Below are 19,123 nucleotides of genomic sequence, written 5' to 3'. Positions count from 1 at the left end.
CTAATTGTGACCCTAAAGTGCTGGTGCGTTTGTAGGAAAAATGGGGCTTGTTTAGTGCAACAGTTTTTAGGTCCGGATCATTTTCAATGAGATGCCAGTGCTTCCTAATGGCTGATTGGATGATATCATTCATGGAGGAATGTTGAAATGAGAAAGTGAAGCGTTTGGGCTTATGGGGATGTCATGTGTGTTAAACATACGTTCCGACTGGTGACCCTGACAGGCCCTGTCGTAGGCCTCCTGTATGATCTCAGTGGGGTAGTTTATGTCAAACAACCGTTCAGCTAGATCTCTAGCCTGAAATTTAAACTGTAACTCATCACTATTGAGTCTCCTCAGACGGACAAACTGTCCATAGGGCATAGCCTTCTTGACGTGCGGGGGTAATTAGGACATCTCCCTTTGCTTCCACTCGCACGTCAAGAAAGTTCAAGGCTTTGTCACCAAAGACCACTGTAAACTGCATATTCATTTTGCAATCCTTATTCAGATATTCAACAAAGTCAGAAAACTGCGATGGGGACCCCGACCACACGATAAACACGTCATCAATATATCTTAAGAACATTACTAGATGTCTAGCAAAAACGTTTCTTGTAGAGAAGATAAATTTCTTCTCAAAAGCGGCCAAAAAAAGATTCGCAAATGAACATGCTACCAGGGTCCCCATCGCCATACCAGAGTCCTGTCTGAATCTTCTGTTCTGAAATTTAAAAGCATTATGGCTAAGAATAAATGACAGGGAATCTCCAATGAAATCTATAAAGCCTGGTGTTTTGCCAATATCGGCAAGAAAGTCCCTAACCACCCGGACTCCCTCAGTTTGAGGGATCCGGGTGTAGAGACTTTCTACATCTACAGATGCCAGGTGGTAATCTTCTTGCCATGTAATGCTTTTCACTATTTTAAGGAAGTCTCCCGTGTCTCTCAGATATGTGGGGAGGATCACCAACAAGGGTCTGATTAACCAATCAATATATTGGGACAGACTTTCAGTCACTGAGCCAATCCCCGAGACAATGGGTCTGCCCGGGGGATGGCTCAGCGACTTATGAATTTTCGGGACATAGTACCAATTGGGGGCACATGGGCAGATGGGAAGAAGTTTATTTGCTATCTGTTCTGAAATAATATTGCGTTCAGTGTATTTCCTAAGCAATGACCGTAATTGTCCTACATACTTGTTCGTAGGGTCACCAGGAAGTTGAGTATACACTCTAGTGTCATGTAGGAGACGGTGGGACTCTTCTATATATTGGTCCTTAGATAGAACGACAATATTCCCTCCCTTATCCTGGCTGTTTAAGCCATTTCAGTGCCCTATGTTCCCAAATAGATAAATTATCCACAGCCCTAGGGTAAATCAGAGCTTTGACCTCGTTGGTTACTAGATTAGTGAATGTCTTCAGAGTCCCTCCGGGGCTAAAAAAAGGCAAATAATCATCATCATTTTTACAGGCAATTTCAATATCAGAGTTGACCCTATCAACAAGAGGTTCAGAAAGTTCACATAGTAATTCAACATACTCTCCTACATCAGGCTCAAGATCAGTCACCACTTTAAATCCGAGCCGGCTTATCCTGATGGGAAGTTCTCCCTCCTTCTTAGGGAGTATAGGGAGAGTAGATTTTGCAAAATGCTTATTAAGGCCAATTTTCCTCATAGATATAAACAGATCTACCTGGAAATTGGCAAAGTCAAAGTCCTCTGTCGAACAAAAGTTCAAACCTCTAGATAACAATGAAAGGCAGTCTGGTGAGAAAACAGTTTCTGACAGGTTGACAACATTTTGAATAACGTTCTTACCCAGTCCTTTTAAGACCTCCACGAGACTTGCTTCCTTTTGCCGGCCCCCATTTTTTTGCCCCTCCGGCCACCTCGCCGGATCCGCCTTCTAAAGGGCCTGGGGTCTGGGTGCGAGTAGGCTCTTCAGACTCACTAGAATTTAAATCTGTGGTCCAGAAATCTTGAGATCTTTTTTTAGGGAGACGGTTACGCCTTTTTTGCTGTCTGCGATTACCCCAGTCGAAAATTCAGTCCTTGGTATAATTAGCTTTATCCCGTATAAACGTATCCGTCTTCCTTTCTTTTATATAAGCTTGAGTGGTGAGGAGTTTTTTTATCCAATTTTTTGTTTACTGCATCAAATTGCTCTCCTGACAGATGTGAGCGTAATTCGGATTTGGCTTTACTTAACAAACTTGTGGTCTGTTCATATTCCTTTTCATTACGCTGTAGGGTAATTGATAATAAATTCAAGGAATGTGTTAGATGTGCTTGCTTCCATTCCTTGATAAACTCCTCATCTTCCAAGAACTGTGATGGCTCCTTATAGAACCGCAAGCCTCTAGGAACTCTCTGGCACTCCTTGTAAGATCATAAGGAGTTAATAAACCAAAACAGTCTAACCTCCTTTTCCGCCAAGGCAAACACACGTGCTTCCAAAGACTTGGAGCTCAATAGTTGTAAGTCCTCTTTGTTGTTACAAGACAAGAAAAAAGTTCCAGCGTCTGTACGTCCTTCGTCTAGTGCAGTGCTGGCTTGTTGTGGCTCACTATCCATATCCATGAAAGGGAATCCGGGTAAAAGACAGGCAGGTGTGCTCAATCAAGTAGTATGCAAATTAAATGATGGAGGAGGGCAGAATATGATGAGCACCACTCATTGTGGAGGGGTGGTACTGCCTTTTTTTTTGCAAATAAATGACGACTTGGGACTCTCCACCTCGGCTTGGCACAAGGTATCAGTTCTCTGAAAGGGCAGGAGTCCACCAATTGAAAAGGGAAGGACTGTAGCACCAGCAAGTTGGACATGAGCACATTCAGCTTCTGCGCCGTTGGATGAGTTGGCGCATACTGTTGTCTCTTGGACATGGCTTCGCTGATGTATTGCTGGCGGAATGACTGACTTGAAGTAGGAGGAACAGGAGCATCTGGACCGACAGAAGATTGGTATGACAGACCACTCCCTTAGGCTGAGGTGGTGGAGCCTTGGCTGGTTGAAGCTCCCGGACAAAGCAGGGCAAAACATGTAGGTGTGTTAGGTGGGGGAACACCGGAATAGGTCACACTACACAGTTGGGTATTTATTTCTAATTGTTTCCATGCATAACTAGGCTGTAGGATGTGCAATATGGGCTGCTGAGAATAACAATTGACATATGTATGTAGGCATATTTCTTGCTACTATATACACATATGTACTTTATCCTATTTACTTGAATGTAATAAGGGCTATATTTTGGCATCCTTGTGTGTGCTAGCTGTACCTTGATTGTCACATGTAATATATTCTACTCAGTGTTCCCCCACTGTTTGATTTTAATCATGTCTGAGTGTTATATGTTTTTTATGTTGCGGGGGTCAATGTTGTTATTGTGAATTATCTAATAAAGATTACTTTAATTTGGATACATGTTGTTGTGATATATTTTTGATAGATATAAGGCTAGAATTTTTTGTAGGTCTATTTTGTGGTATTCTTGCCTTTTCTTCGTGGCTTTCACTAATGTGATTGGTGGTCTTATTTATTTGGGTTTTTGAACCAGGGAGCTGACTTGCCACTGGGTGATGCAGCAAGCTGGACCACTGCATCGTAGACATGGTTCTCCCAGGCCCTGACCCATCTTGCATGTGGCCATGTTAACCTCCTCCGGATGCTTGATGAAAAACAGCCACACCGCAGAGTAGCTGATTTCCCCCCCAACAGTCCGCACTGACTGACTGCTACTGCTGCCGACTCCAGGAACCCCTGTTCCACTACCTCCTGGGAAGTTAGGGTGCCGCAATGCAGGTGGTCTACCTCGGGCACATTTGGCTCCAGACTTCCCACTTCTGCCCCCATGCTGACTCCCAACCTTGCTACTACCTTGCTGGCTCAGCTGCTGCCTCATGGGAAACCTGCAGCCCACTTCTCCTGATGCAAGCGGCTCCCAAGTGTGATCAGCTTCATCATCATCATGTTGTGTCTGCACATCACTGATGTCCTCCTCAGGTTCCTAAACAGTGTCTGCTGCAGAAGCTTGAACGCTCGCAACACCACCTCCCACTCCACTCTTCTCATCACTGCATGCCCGCCTAGCAGGGGAAACAGCGGCTGTCTCCTTCAATTCTTGGCTGGGCAGTAGCTGCTGACTGTCCTCTAGTGGATCATCCTCACAATATAGTGTAGCTGAACCCACAGCATACAATACTTATGTGGGGTAGGGAACAGCATAGAACGGAGGCAATGGGAGGACAGGGACTGCTCCCGGGCCATGCCAACTGAAGATTGTGTCTAAGGAACCCACCAATTGTTGACTGGGGGTATCAGATGTTACTTGTGATGAAGTGGATGACCGAGTTAACCAATCAATGATGGCAAATGGGTTGCTGGTCGATACTCGACCGCTGGCTGATACCGGGAGCTCAGACCTCTTGCTGCGACTCCTGCTGCCACTCGCCCCTAGTCTGCTGCAACCTCTGCCTGTGCCTGATGAATTTAGGTCTCTGCCACTCCTCTGTGCCAACCTGGCACTTCTCTGCCTGTCATATTTTTACACCAACTGAGTGCGTATATGTTACACTTATGAGAGGAGGACTATACGCTCCACTACGCTTAAAACTGTATTTGGCTACAAAAACAGGTGCGTAGTTTTGGCTGGCCTTTCAGAGGAACTAGGCCCTTATGACTTTAACAAGAACAAAAGCATACACCACGTAGGTGTACGTACAGTTTACACTCGTGAGGACAGGACAATATACTCCACTTCGCTTAAAATTGTATTTGGCTACAAAAACAAGTGTGTAGTTTTGGCTGGCCTTTCACAGTAACTAGGCCCAAATTAGTTTAACAGGAAAAAAAACGTACACCACATAGGTGTACGTACAGTTTACACTTCTGAGAGGAGGACAACATGCTCCGCTACAAACCGTAGTAAGCTACAAAAACAAGTGTGTAGCTTTGGTTGGCCTTTCACTACAACTGTCCCAAATTAGTTTGACAGGAAAAAATATGGTACACCATCTATGTACGCACATGTTACACTTATGAGAGAACAGAATCGCTGCTGTAAAGCTGTTTTTATGTGCAAAACACACACTGCTCTCTCTCCCTGCAATAAAAAGCTCTCTCTGCAATAAAACGCTGAAATGGCGATGGCTGCCGATTATATAGGGCTGTGACATCACAGAGCTGGCTGGCTGCTGATAGGCTGTATGCTGCATGTAATTCAGGGTGATCCTGCTTACCCGCCTTCCCAGAGTTCCTTGTCCCATTTCCTCACATGTGAAGCCACCGTTTTAGATGCCATGGAGCCTAGAGCACACTAAATGGAGTTTAATTAAGCAATTTGTTTTTATCAAAGCGATATTTGGATTCATTACGGATCGAATTTTTCATGAAATTCATAACAAATTCAGATTCATCAAATTCGATTTGCTCATCCCTAACCCTAACTATCCAATTTATACATTAATAACTGTAGAGTATGTATGCCGTAATCCCTATAAGCCCACAAGTCCAATAGGCCCAGTATCTACCAAGGCTTTGTTTGGATTGGTTTCTGTGAATTGAGAACCCCAAGGCATGGATTTCATATTGGTGTTCATTTCACTTACCTGCTGCAGTGTTGCTGCCATTTAGCTTTTAGCTGTGCCAAACGCTGTTTCTTTGTGGTTATCTGCCAAGGATTACTTGGTTGGGGTGGGCCTTTTCTAGTACGTTCATCAACAATTTTTTTCCAATGCTGGTAAGTGAATACGTTGAACTAATTTTAGCAGTAGATCTGTATTTTGTAACAGAGTTGTCATGTCAGTGATACTCTATCTGATGCGATTTGTTTCTTAATTATTTTAATTTTATCATAGTTTAGTTATTTTATTTTATTTTAATTATTTAATTATCTATGGCACAGAATATCTCTCCTGAGATGCAAGGGTTAATATGAGCAGCACCTAGTCTTCTGGAATTGGCATTCACAAAGTGGTAATCATGAGCTAATACTCAACGCATAGTTTTACTGTGAGCACCAGTGCAAAAGATCTATGTGTTACCGAGAGCTTCTCAAACAAACCAATGATAGATAAGTGAATAAAAAGGACACACTTGCCACCAATTACCAGCCTATTTTTTTTAACTGAATGATGGTCAATTACGCTAATTGTGGAAATTTTCATTAATCTCTCACATATCACCTTCCAGCTGAGAATTTCAGTCCTCTACCGCCATCAATAATTCATTAAATATCAAAAACCAACCTGAAGCCAAGTAATAACAAATGTCAAACGACACATTAAGAAGATTCATAGTAAACTGAATGTAGCATTTTACAATGAGGTCTAATTCACTTTTTGTGGTCAGCATTATAAATTGATTTTTAGTAGTATTATACAATTGGCACCTTTAACGCGTTTAATAGGTCATTAATGAAATGAAGACAAATTTCAAAGGCTACATTGTCGGAAGCAACTGTTTTCTATATTACACATTGTATCTTATATTTTACCAGAATAAAACTGATGATATGGATGTGTTTAACATTGGTTCTATAAACTGGAAAATGACAATTGGAGCAAGTTGGATGAGAATGATCTGCCAAAATATATGACATAACTGAGAAACTAGGATGAATGTTATCATTTTATACAATATTATGCCTACACCAGTGGTATACATGGGGGCAGGCTAGAATTTTAGGACCAGGTGCCCCCCCCCCCCCCCCCCCAACTCTCTTTCATAGTCAATGAAAATGCATACTGTTACACACACAAAAATGCATTTTAAAGACACACTTTCCTCGCTTCCTTCTGAGGTAGTACTGCAAGGAGATATTTAATACACACCCCTAGCCCCATAAGTCCACCCTTACCTTCAATTGATGGATTCAGGAGTCTGTCAGGTAATAAATCACAGCATAACTCTAGAAGAGGGGGGGGGGAGAGTAGGTGGATGAGGGCGGATTGACAATCCATAAAAAGGTTTGTGATCTATACATACCACTACATAGCAATATTAGAAATGACCCCAGGTCATAATAGAAAAATACCAAATAACAGTTATAGGGCACATTCACACATAAAGGATCTGCTGCATATTTTTTCTGCATATTTTGTGCAGCTGATTTTGCAACCCATTAACTTCAATGGGTAGCAAAATCTGCTGCAGAAAATATGCAGCAAAAATATGCAGCAGATCCTGTACATGTGATTGTACCCATAATGAAAATACAGAGATTAACCAAATTTATTTAGTTGTTTAGTAAGATTAAAAAGAAAAAGCTACACAACATCATGCAGAAAAGAAAGAGGTAAATAGATATACCATGGGGTCCAATTTCTATTGCATGGAGAAGATTAAAAACTATCTTGAGCATATTATGTCTCAAGAGGAGCATTTTGTGAAGTACAACTAATAATCTCTTGCATAAAATGAGGTGTATCTAGCTTCCACCTGCAGGAAAAAAGAAATCTAGGGCAATTATAAACTGTCTTGGTACACTATAAATGAAGAATGTAAGAAACACAATGCTAAGGTAGGATCTGGAGCTATAAGCATATGGCAGACATCACTAAGTAAATTAAAAAAAATAAAACTTTATTCCAGAATTAGATTTATTCTGGGTGCACATAATAGAATATAAAGAACCATAAAATGTGGAAATGCCTTTCTTAAAGGGGTATTCCAGGATCTAACATTTTATCCCCCCAAGATCAGACATCTAATCCCCTATCCTTTGGAGAGGGGATAAAATGTCAGATCCTGGAATACCCCTTACTTAGGGAATAAAATGTTAGATCCTGGAATATCCCTTTAACATAAGTGAATAATGAGGAAAACTGAAAGGCAACCGTCAGGAAGATTGGAATATTGTGGGACATGGAAACAAGTGCCTGCTTGACTCATAAATAAAGAAAAGTGTCAGAAGAGGGTAGTTAGTATTGTCTGCGGGTCCCTAAATGATAGCAAAGAGTCATTTTCACATAAATGTGAGATCAGGGAAATGCATTTAAATAACCACATTTAGATCTGGAATACAGTTAAGATCCAGTAAGAGTTCCTTTTTCAATTAGGTACCCTCACCAAAATGGGACTTGCACAAATCAAGATCTTTTTGCCCCTGGCCCATTCTGTAAACTCTGTATGAGAAACTATTTTTGGGATACATGCTGACTGTTTTATATTTTGGTTTCTGACATGTTCATGAGCTTGGTGCATAAACTGCTTGTAAAGAAAGAGCAGAAGAGACTAAACTAATCCACACAATCGCAGGCAGTTTTATGACATATGGGAGATACTTTTGACATGGCATTTTTATTATGGTAGAAGAGATCTGCTCTTTCCATACAACCATGATTTGTCATAATAAATAAATAAATACCGTACATGACTTTTGGTGGACTCTAAGTGAGGAATACAATTCTACCTTTTTAACATTTTTATTTTTTGATGCTAGGTACAATGTTCACTAACATCTTTTAATTGCGGAACTGCAAATAGGTCCCCTAGAGCCTAGGTATTACCAGCATTTAATGTTTAAATGCCATGATTGCTATTGATCACAGCATTTAACCATTTCAATGACAGACATCAGAGCCAGCTTCGATGTCCATCATTACCAGTAGATGTTAGCTGCTGATAGAAGCGGGGATCTGCTGGTCACATTCCCCCCACTCGACCCATGATGTAGGGGGATGTCATAGGTCAGGAAGGGGTTAGTTTTTATTTGTCCCCCTAGGGGACTTGGTTTTGCTTATACAGATTAATGGTTATTTGCTAGTATCGGCTAAAGGAGCAGATTACTGATGACATCCACAGAGGCCTATTAAAGGCCTTGGCTACCCCACCAGTGCCTGTCTCTACTGCTAGGTCTGCTAAGTGCTCTCTGCTTGCGTGTTGCGTGACATCTATTTTAATAAAGCAAATATGTATTTCTTTTTAATAATAGGGTATCCAGATAAGTATTTTACCATTGTGCTCAGGATGCCAGGAAAAATATAAATAACCTTTACTTACCAGCCTTTGATCACCCACCTTTGCTCTTTTCAACCTTGCTGGTCCCTAATGCTGAGCATTGTTGCCTGTGTGTTGACACATTAGATGCCTCCTCAGCCAATAAGTCACTCAAGAAAGTGACTGCAGAAGCCAGTGATTGGCCGAATAGACGTCTCCTATGTGTTGGAAAATTAAAAGTAATAGGTTCCAGAAAATGACCTAATGGTCCAGTTTTATAAAGATTATTGGGGGTTTTAAAATCCCTATGCATTAGCATTTTGCTTTGACATAAGTTTAGATTAACAGTCTACTAGTAGTTTAATAGTAGTTCTGTTGCATCAATATGAGACAATGACCCTCATGTACAGGGTGTTATTTGTTGTAGTCCAAATGAAGAGAAAAAAGGAAAAACGCACTCCCCCTGATGCTTCACTTGCAAATGTTTTTTTTTTTCCATCCCCCGTCTTGTGTTGAAAATGCAGTCTCCCTGTAGTGCAATGTGCAAAGAAGCGGCAGCAGGGACTTCTCACCAGTACGATGGTGGCTGTTTCACGCCTGTCACCAGGGGCACGAAGAAACGCCGACAGATGTGAAACGGCCGCCACCGTCCAGGTGAGACGTCCCTGCCGCCACTTCTTTCCACGTTGCACTGCGGGGAGACTGCCTTCTCAGCATTAAAACATTTGCAAGTGAAGCAACAGGGATGAGTGTGTTTTTCCTTTTCTCTCTTCATTTGGATGTTTATAGACTCATTGCATTTACACACCACCCATACTCTCACCATCATACTCCCGGCTATGGAAGTGCACCATCAGCCACATACACAGGCATGCCAATGAGATGTGGAGAGTGCCGAATGTGACACTTCTTAGTGAATATGGTATTTGTTTAGGTTCACTAATCCATTAGTCCATGTGCATTTTCTTTCTCATTTATTTACTATTCTTTGGGTTGGGAGGGGGAGTTGATGCAATTTTGGCGCAACCTGGATTTTTTGGGCGCTCACAGGAGAAATAATAATTCTTAATTGCATTCCAAATGAGTAATTGTACACACATTTTAACTAGGGATCCTTGTGCCAAATAAAAACAACCAAAATGATCAAGTGCTAGAAGTGAGGGGATTGGGTAATGTGGTTTTGTGGGGTTATTTTTAGACCATGTTTTGGTCAGAAATTTTTCCAACAGAATTCTCTTTTTTTTTTTTATTGGAATTAGGAAGGTTTCCCCTTGCCCCTTTTTCTGGGTTTACTTAGATTTTGGTCGGTTTTGTGGGTTGTTTTGGTGCATTATGTTGCATGCTGACACATAATGGTGGAGCCCTGGAGCAGACATGTCTCAGACGGTGTGTGAACAAAACAAGAAAGAAAAGTTGACCAGTTGACCATAGCAACCAATCAGATTGCTTCTTTCATTTTGTAGAGGTCTTGTGAAAAAAGCAATCTGATTGGTTGCTATGGGCAACTGAGCAGCTTTTTCTATGCAAAGGTTTTGATAAATCTGCCCCAATGTGTGCTAAAAACTGTAGGAAACTCCCTAGTTAAAATTGTGACATATTTAAAAAAAAAAAATATCCCCCTTTTAGAGTTTCTAAAATACATAATAATTCTGTTGGGAAAACTCAAAATATGGTAAAAAATAAATAAAATACAAGACGTGTCCTCAAAAGTGTGAGCATTGAAAATGTGTTCCAATGTATGCCATAAATAATTAATTACCTATCTATATGAAATTGACCACAATATTATCAAGGGACATGTTAAACAAATGTTAAACAAATGGTCCGTTCCTTGAATCAATAAAGTTCAGTATAAATCACTTTGCTGTCACTAATCAATTGTTGCCAATACTTTTTCCCATTAACAACTGCAAGTTATCTCCCGGGACACCTTTATGTGTAATTTATGTATTAAAGAAGATTGTCCTCAACAAACTAGCAGTGTTTAAAGTTTCACTAATCTTTAAAAAAAAAAAAAAAACAATAATTGCCATGTGTAACCCTTTTACTTCCAGGAGTAAAGAAAATGTTGACTACGTGTAGCCAGGACTATTTTCACACTTTTGACATGTAGAAACAAGTCTGATTGATAAAATCGTAATTAATTGCCATATAATCTGTTTCATTGTCAGATTCATGTTCAGCCCTTTATATTCACATGTACTGTCATGCACTGTTGTAGCAAAGTGTAAAAAACAGATATAAAAGTCTAATCCAAATGGGCTCAGGAGTCCAATCCATATTCGTTGAGTGCGGGCTGCTCACAGATGCCGACACTGTCAGTGACTGACATTAGAGTGATCTCCAATGCTTGTGTACAACCGCATAGATCAGTGGTCTCAAAGTGTGGCCCTCCAGATTTTGCAAAACTTCCAACTCCCAGCATGCCTGGACAGTTGGCTGTCCGGGCATGCTGGGAGTTGAAGTTTTGCAACATCTGGAGGGCCACACTTTGAGACTACTGCCATAGATGCTAACATGAAAAGCCTACCTAATAAAATAATAAACCTTTAACTCACCTTCCTCTCTCCCCTTCCTCTGATGGCCAACTCGCCCCCTCCCATAGACATGAATGGAGGGGGTGTGGCGTGACATCATGAAGGGGCATGGCTGAGATGTCACAATCACGGCCTCCAGCTTTGAGAAACGGAGTATCCCAGAGGTTTTATTAGGTAGGCTAAGCATTTTAGTAAGGGAACATGTTTTTACTGAACACTTGCTTTATTATCTAAGGCTAGGCTTCTACACAGGTCTTTTTCTGGCATTTTTTTTAAAAGATTGTCACTGCAGTTTTTGAGCCAGTCAGTAGTGGATCCAGTAGGAAAAAGAAGTATGTTGTTTTTTTCTTTTTATTCCCCATTCCTTTTTAACCTCTTCCCGCAGAATCAGGTACATGTACGTGGTGATTAGGAATGACTTCCTGATAGTTTTAAACTGTCACAGCGACGCCAGGCGCTGTGACAGTTTACTGAGCTCTGCTGTGCTGCAGAGCTGAGTGTCCCTGAAGCTGGCCAGGGACCAATCGCAGCGGTCCCCAGCCAGCGATCACTGCTATTGGTCGGTCAGTACAGACGGACCAATAGCAGGGATGTTGTGGGGGTCACCTCCTTCCCCCTCTCTTGTTACTTTACACAGAGAAGCGATCGGAGGAAAAGGGGCCCTGTCAGAGGAAGCCACCCGCAGCACTTAGGATTGGAGCTGCGCACTGATCCTGAGTTAACCTTGTAGATGCTAACCTTGTAGAGTCTATTAGGGCTATAGAGGGAAGAAGCTCCCTATGTTCCCGATCGGCACTCTGCAAAGTGAAAGCAGAGTGCCGATGGTCATCATGGCAACCAGAGGCCTGACAATGGCTTTAGTTGTCATGGCAACAGAAGTTGATCAGACTCTACCTAGAGTAAAGTCTGATCTGCTATCATATAAAACTGACAGGCATAGGCATAATTTAGTGGAGTATAGATGTGTTCTCCACTGAATAATGTGTATCACAGTAAAGAAAAAATAAAGTGTACATAAAAGTGAAACAAATTTGAAAAAAAATAAAATTTATAAAATTCAGAATTCTGGAAATAAATCTTGAGTTGTATTTCTCTGTCAACACGTGCTGTGTTACAGAAAAAATGGATTAAAATGAAAAATCAGCAAAAAAAGAAAAATTTGAAACTCCGCCTCCACTTTGCTTTCATTTCTGTGAAACACCTAAAGGGTTAATAAACTTCTTTAATGTTATGCTGACTACTTGAAGAGGTACAGTTTTTAAAATGGGATGGTTTATGGGGGTATTTAACATACAAGCCCCTCAATTCCATTCATGGTCCCTGAAATTTTCTTGAAAATCTGGGAAATTGCAAATGATGGGAAGATAGAGGGAGATTCATATAAATTTGTGCAGGGGAAAAGTTGACCAGTTCCCTATAGCAACCAATCAGATTTCATCTTTCATTTTTGAAAAGGCCTCTGAAAAATGAAAGAAGCAATCTGATTGGTTGCTATGGGCAACTGGTCATCTGTTCTTCAGCACAAGTTTTGATGAATCCCCCCATAAAGTAGACATATTGTAGATGTGAAATAATTATTAATTTAGTGCGGCATGACTATTTGTCATACGAGCAGAAAATGTAAAATCTAGATAAATGAAAATTTTTCATTTTTTTTCGCAAGATTTTAGAATTTTTCCACAAAAAAGCTAAATATATCAATCAAAATTTACCACTAATGGAAAGTACAATATGTCGCAAAAAAAATATCTCATAATCGCTTTCATAAGTAAAAGCTTTCCAAAGTTATTATCAAATACCGTATTTATCGGGGGTATACCACGCACCGGCCTATAACACGCATCCTCATTTTACCAGGGATATTTGGGTAAAAAAGCATGCGTATACCCCGATACACCCCCAGGAAAGGCAGGGGGAGAGAGGCTGCCGCTGCCCGTTCTCTCCCCCTAACTATCGGTGCCGGCGCCCCATTGCCGGCGGCGATAGCCAGGGAGAGAGAAGCGGTGCCGGCAATGGGGCAGCGGCGCCAATAGCCAGGGGGAGAGAAGGGGCAGCCCATTGCCGGCGCCGCTGCCCCGTTGCCTCCTCCATCCCCGGTTGTATAATTACCTGTTGCCGGGGTCGGGTCCGCGCTGCTTCAGGCCTCCGGTGTGCATCCCATGCGTCGTTGCTATGCGCAATGACAAGTGACGTCATTGCGCCGTGCAGCGCATGGCAATGATGCAGAGGACGCACACAGGAGGCCTGAAGCAGCGCGGACCCGACCCCGGCAACAGGTAATTATACAACCGGGGATGGGGGAGGCAACAGGGCAGTGGCGCCGGTAATGGGTGCCGCTGCCCCTTCTCTCCCCCTGTCTGTCGGCGCCGCTGCCCCATTGCCAGCGCAGCTTCTCTCCCCCTGGCTATCGGTGCTGGCACCAATAGTCAGGGGGAGAGAATGGGCAGCGGCACCAATAGCCAGGGGAAGAGAAGGGCCGACAGCAGGGCTCTAGATCCCAGGACAGGCAGGGGCAGAGAAGCCGGCAGCGCTGGCGGTCTCTGCACCTGCAAAGCCGCTACAGTTCATTGATTTAAAGCGCCCGCTTTAAATCATTGAACTGCAGCGACTTATCGGCGTATAACACGCAGGTAGACTTTAGGCTAAAAATTTTAGCCTAAAAAGTGCGTGTTATACGCCGATAAATACGGTAAGTGGACACGTCAGATTTTGAAAATTTGACTTGGTCATTAACGATCACGGACGTAAATGTACGTCCTGGTTTGGCGGGACTTCCCGCACCAGGACGTACATTTACGTCCTGTGTTTGACCGTGAGCATCGGAAGGGTGCTCGCGTCATACACGGCAGGTTCCGGCTGCTGGCAGCAGCAGGGGACCCGCCCGTAATGGCCGACATTCGCGATCGCGCGGATTTCTGCCATTAACCCCTCTGATGCCGTGACCAATACAGATCACGGCATCTGCGGCATTGTGGCACTTTGATTGGATGATCGGATTGCACACTGCGCTGCCGCGGGGATCCGATCATCCAGCATGACAGCCAGAGGTCCCCTTACCTAGCTCCGGCCATCTCCCGTGGTCTTCTGCTCTGGTCTGCTATCAAGCAGACCAGAGCAGAAGATCACCGATAATACTGAGCAGTGCTGTGTCCTATGCTATAGATAGTGCCCTATGGGGACATAAAAAGTGTAAAAAAAAAGTTGAAAAATTTAAAAATAAAAAGTAAAAGAAAAGTGAAAAATCCCCTCCCCCAATAAAAATGAAAATTGTCCTTTTTTCCTATTTTACCCCCAAAAAGCGTACATATTAAAAAAAAAATAGACATATTTGGTATCCCCGCATGCGTAAATGTATGAACAAAATATAATGTTAATGATCCCGTACGGTGAATGGCGTAAACATAAAAAATAAAAAAATTCCACAAATGCTGCTTTTTTGTCACATTTTATAAAAAAAATAAAAAAATTAATAGAAAATGATCTAAAAGTTTCATATACGCAAATGTGGTATCTAATAAAAAGTACAGATGACGGCGCACAAAATTAGCCCTCATACCGCCCTATATACAGAAAAATGAAAAAGTTATTGGTAGGCAAAATGGGGTGATTTTAGATTACTGATTTTGTACAAAAAGTTTTAGATTTTTTTTAAGCGGTACAAAAATATAAAAGTATCTAGCCATGGGTATCATTTTAATTGTATTGACCCACAGAATAAAGAACACATGTCATTTTTACCGTGAAGTGTACTGTGTGAAAACAAAACCCCTCAAAATGTGCAAAATTTTGGTTTTCATTTAAATTTCCTCCCTAAAATTTTTTTTTGGGGGGGTTTGCCGTACATTTTATGGTAAAAGGAGAGGTTTCATTACAAAGTACAATTGGTCACACAAAAAAAAGCCCTTATATGGGTGATGGAACTATAAAGGAGTTATGGATTTTAGAAGACGAGGAGGAAAAAACGAAAACGCAAAAATTAAATTGGCCTGGTCCTTGAGGTGAAAATGGGCTTGGTCATTAAGGGGTTAAGGTCAAAACAGGCTATGGAGTATTACACTTCTGGCTTTGGCTAAAAAAATATGCCAGAAAAACATCAGAACAAAACCTCTGTGGAAGCCTAGCCTAAAAGAGATCAAAAGGAATATGTCATTACAATATGTGATGAAAAACCCCATTTGAAACACTGAAAAAGGAATGTACTCTTAAATGCAACACATGCATTACATTTAACCCTTAACATCTAGCAGAAGATTACATACTAAAAAAAAATTTGTATCAGTTGTCCGGCATAGTTTCTCTCCAACCTGCACCGGCGTGAAACTGATGCTAGAACTGATGCCATTTATTTGAATGGGACAGTTCACAATCATCCTGTGTCCCAATTTTGACACTGGATAGGTGGACAGGCGGGAGACCACCGGACAGGGGAATGCAGCTTGCTGAGTTGCCCTGTCCAATGCCACAAACAATGGATGCTGGATGCCATACAACTGATGACAACTGATGCACATTGTCATCAGTTGCAGCATCAGTTGTGTTGAGATTTAGGCTGAGTTCACCTATGCCGGATGCCGGACATATGTGAACCCAACCTAACAAGTTGGTGATTTTAGACTAGACTAAGAACAGTGGACTTGTTTAAAGGAAAACTGTCAATAAACACCCCAGCACTAACCAAAGGTACTGGCTGGTAGTGCAGGGGATGCTGATCAATATGCTGCCTACCATGCCCGCATCCACCCTGCCGTTCACCCGTTATCTTCATTCTTCTCTATATGCAAATGAGCAGCTAACTGGCATGGGCAGGGTTACAAGGCTCCTTCTGGCACTGTGATGTAAGTGGAGCAACGATGTGGATGAGGGGTGCTGACGTCAGAGTGCCAGAAGGAGCCTTATAACACCACCCGTGCCGGTTAGCAGGTCATTTGCATATCCAGAAGAATGAAGATAACAGTACCTATGGTTTGCGCGGGGGGAGTTTACTGACAGTTTTCCTTTAAAGTTTCTGTAATCTTCTGTACTTTCTAGTGCAGTCCTGCATCACCATTGGTTGTTAGCTGAAAAATAGTTTTTCCTTTACTGTATTTTATTCTGTACTGTAGTAAAGAAATATGTTTGCAGTTGGATTCTTTTCTTTATGGTGTAATAATCAGGTCTACTAAAGTATACAGGTGTATGCAAAATACTTATCTAATAAAGAAATGTTTCAGTGAATTTGTTATGTGCTCTGTTGAGGGTGAATGCCCGCTGTCACATTGGGAAATCATAATACAATGAAAGGTCAGTGCCTAGATCTACCCTTTATTCCGTAACAAGATGACGACTACATTCCTACAAACTCTGCATAACTGAACCCAGACAGATTCTAAGATCGGTGGCTGTGACCAATCTTCAATATCTGCTGTGTGCACCACTGCACATCTCACTAAGGTGAGCAGAATACTTACTGATACCTTGGTTTATTATTATATAAAACACTTTTGTATTTTTTTTCTTTTTTTCATACATCTTGTTCTGTCCAAACACACCTAGAGGGCACCAATTACAGAAGTGTTTCAGTTCCTTGTTTTTCAGATTCTTAATGCAAGTTACTAGATATCTTATTTCATATCTTATCTTTTAGAAGAATAGTATATCATTGCTTCTAGGAATTTTTAATAAAAAGATGAATAAACTGACATATACTTTACATATAAACAGTACACAACAGCTATGTGATCTTTTCATCAGTGTTAATGGTAATCAGGCATAAACATGGTGACTACAGTATTACATACTGGAGCTTGACATCTGAGATGACTGTTCATTAATGTTTAATTTTTATTGGCAATAAAAGTCAAAGAGCATTTAATGTAGCAACTTACAAAAAATAAATAATTAAATGATTACCATGTGGACACATTTTAGATTAAAATTAAACACTTTAATTTCTATTTACAGTAATTGTCATTTAGTAATTCATATCTGCTATTTTTCTACTGAACAAAACACATGTTGCTGGTATCTGTTTATTGTTATTATGGCTCTTTTATGTTTTTATTTTATACTTATTACAATGTATAAGCCCCTTTTTGTTAATTTTTATTTTAATTGCTATTATTCTACTAGTTTACTTCATTTCTTTTACTGATAGGATTACACTAACATTATCTAAATTTGAAATGTATACTCTACTAAAATTCAGTTTCTGAGTGCTTAATTTTGGTGGGAGGCATAATTAGTCTGTGTGACCGTGTGTAGAGTAATAAATCAAATAAGTCCAGGATTCACAGTATTTCTACATATTTCTTATACACACTGGTCTTTCCTTTACGATGCATTAGGTAATACAATTCTTTCAGGAGCATGGGGACTCTCCATTATCTTCAAGAAATCATGTACATAATATTATACACATTATATATACATACTTCTAAAGTTTGTCACATATACAGCACGTGAATCAGTATTGCACATGTCACCATTTTTCTTAGTAAATATATGTAGAACAAATAAGCTCAGAAATGAAGTTACATGTAATAATGTGAAATGACAGGAAAAATGTGTTAAAGACCTGAAGAAAGGGAAGAAAGGCATGAAAAGCCAAGACCACAGCTAAAATCGATCAGTAATTAAAAACAACCCTTGTCAATGTAAATTAATATCAGTTGGTTCAGTCCTAACTGATGGCCTCCAAAAAGATCTAATTGCCAAGGTGTCACACAAGACACACCCATCATGATGGGTAAAAGCAAAGAGCTGTATCAATACCTTCAAAACCTAATTGTTGCAAAACCTAACGATGGTATTGGTTACAGGCACATGTCTAAGCTTCTGAATGTTCCAGTTAGGATTGTTGGGGTCATAATACGGAAGTAGAAAGACAATCACTTTACCATAAATTTGCCTCAACCAGGGGCTCCTCACAAGATTTTGCACAAAACAATGAAAATAAAAATCAGAAGAGTTGTCCGAGAGTCAAGGACCCCTTTTGGCGAGCTTCAAAAAGACCTGGAATTAGCAAGTAAAATTGTGTCAAAGATAACAGCAAGTAATGCACTCCACCACCCTTGCCTGTATTCACACTCACCATGCAAGACTCCATTGCAGAATAAAAAGCTTGTTGAAGCTTGTGTAAAGTTTGCTACACAACATTTGGAAAAGCCAATGAAATACTGAGCGAATATAGTGTGGTCAGAGCAAAATTGAACTAGTGGGAGAGCAAAATTGAACTATTTAAATGCCATTATACACACAATGTTGCGAGGAAATATGGCAGTGCACATCACCCTAAAACACCATATCAACAGTGAAGTTTGAAAGTGGGAACATCATGGTGTGGGGCTGCTTTTCAGCAAATGGTACTACCGTGTTTCCCCAAAAATAAGACATACCCATAAAATAAGCCATAACAGAATTTGTAAGAATTGGCGTAATATAAGCCATACCCCGAAAATAAGACATATTGCTAGGCGTAAAAGAAGGTGTGCAGCTTGACAACACAAACCGACAGGGGAACCAAGGTTAACTGAGAGGCACTACACCCTGTTCTAAATTATTATGCAAATTATATTTTTCTCATTTACCTAAATAATTGATGTAAATAACAGTCAGCATAATTCTCATGTTATCAACTATTAAGAGTACAATTCAAATTTTATTGAACAAACCTCCTAAT

General features: G+C 40.8%; 1 long non-coding RNA gene across 2 annotated transcripts in view; it reads right to left on the bottom strand.

Moving 5' to 3' along the window:
- The window catches only part of LOC130291411 (uncharacterized), a 56,030-nt gene extending 44,150 nt beyond the window's left edge, over positions 1-11,880 (bottom strand). For both annotated transcript variants that reach the window (XR_008847927.1, XR_008847928.1), the window contains exons 1-3: positions 11,488-11,880; positions 8,993-9,147; positions 6,849-6,899 (exon numbers count right to left, since the gene is read on the bottom strand). This is a non-coding gene — a long non-coding RNA (uncharacterized LOC130291411). The remainder of the gene's footprint in view (positions 1-6,848; positions 6,900-8,992; positions 9,148-11,487) is intronic.
- Between the last annotated feature and the right edge of the window lie 7,243 nt (positions 11,881-19,123).

The sequence above is a fragment of the Hyla sarda genome, chromosome 9 (assembly GCF_029499605.1).
Source record: "Hyla sarda isolate aHylSar1 chromosome 9, aHylSar1.hap1, whole genome shotgun sequence".
Lineage (NCBI taxonomy): Eukaryota > Metazoa > Chordata > Amphibia > Anura > Hylidae > Hyla > Hyla sarda.
Note: the sequence above shows the minus strand (reverse complement) of the source record. Positions and strands in the feature narration are given on the sequence as shown.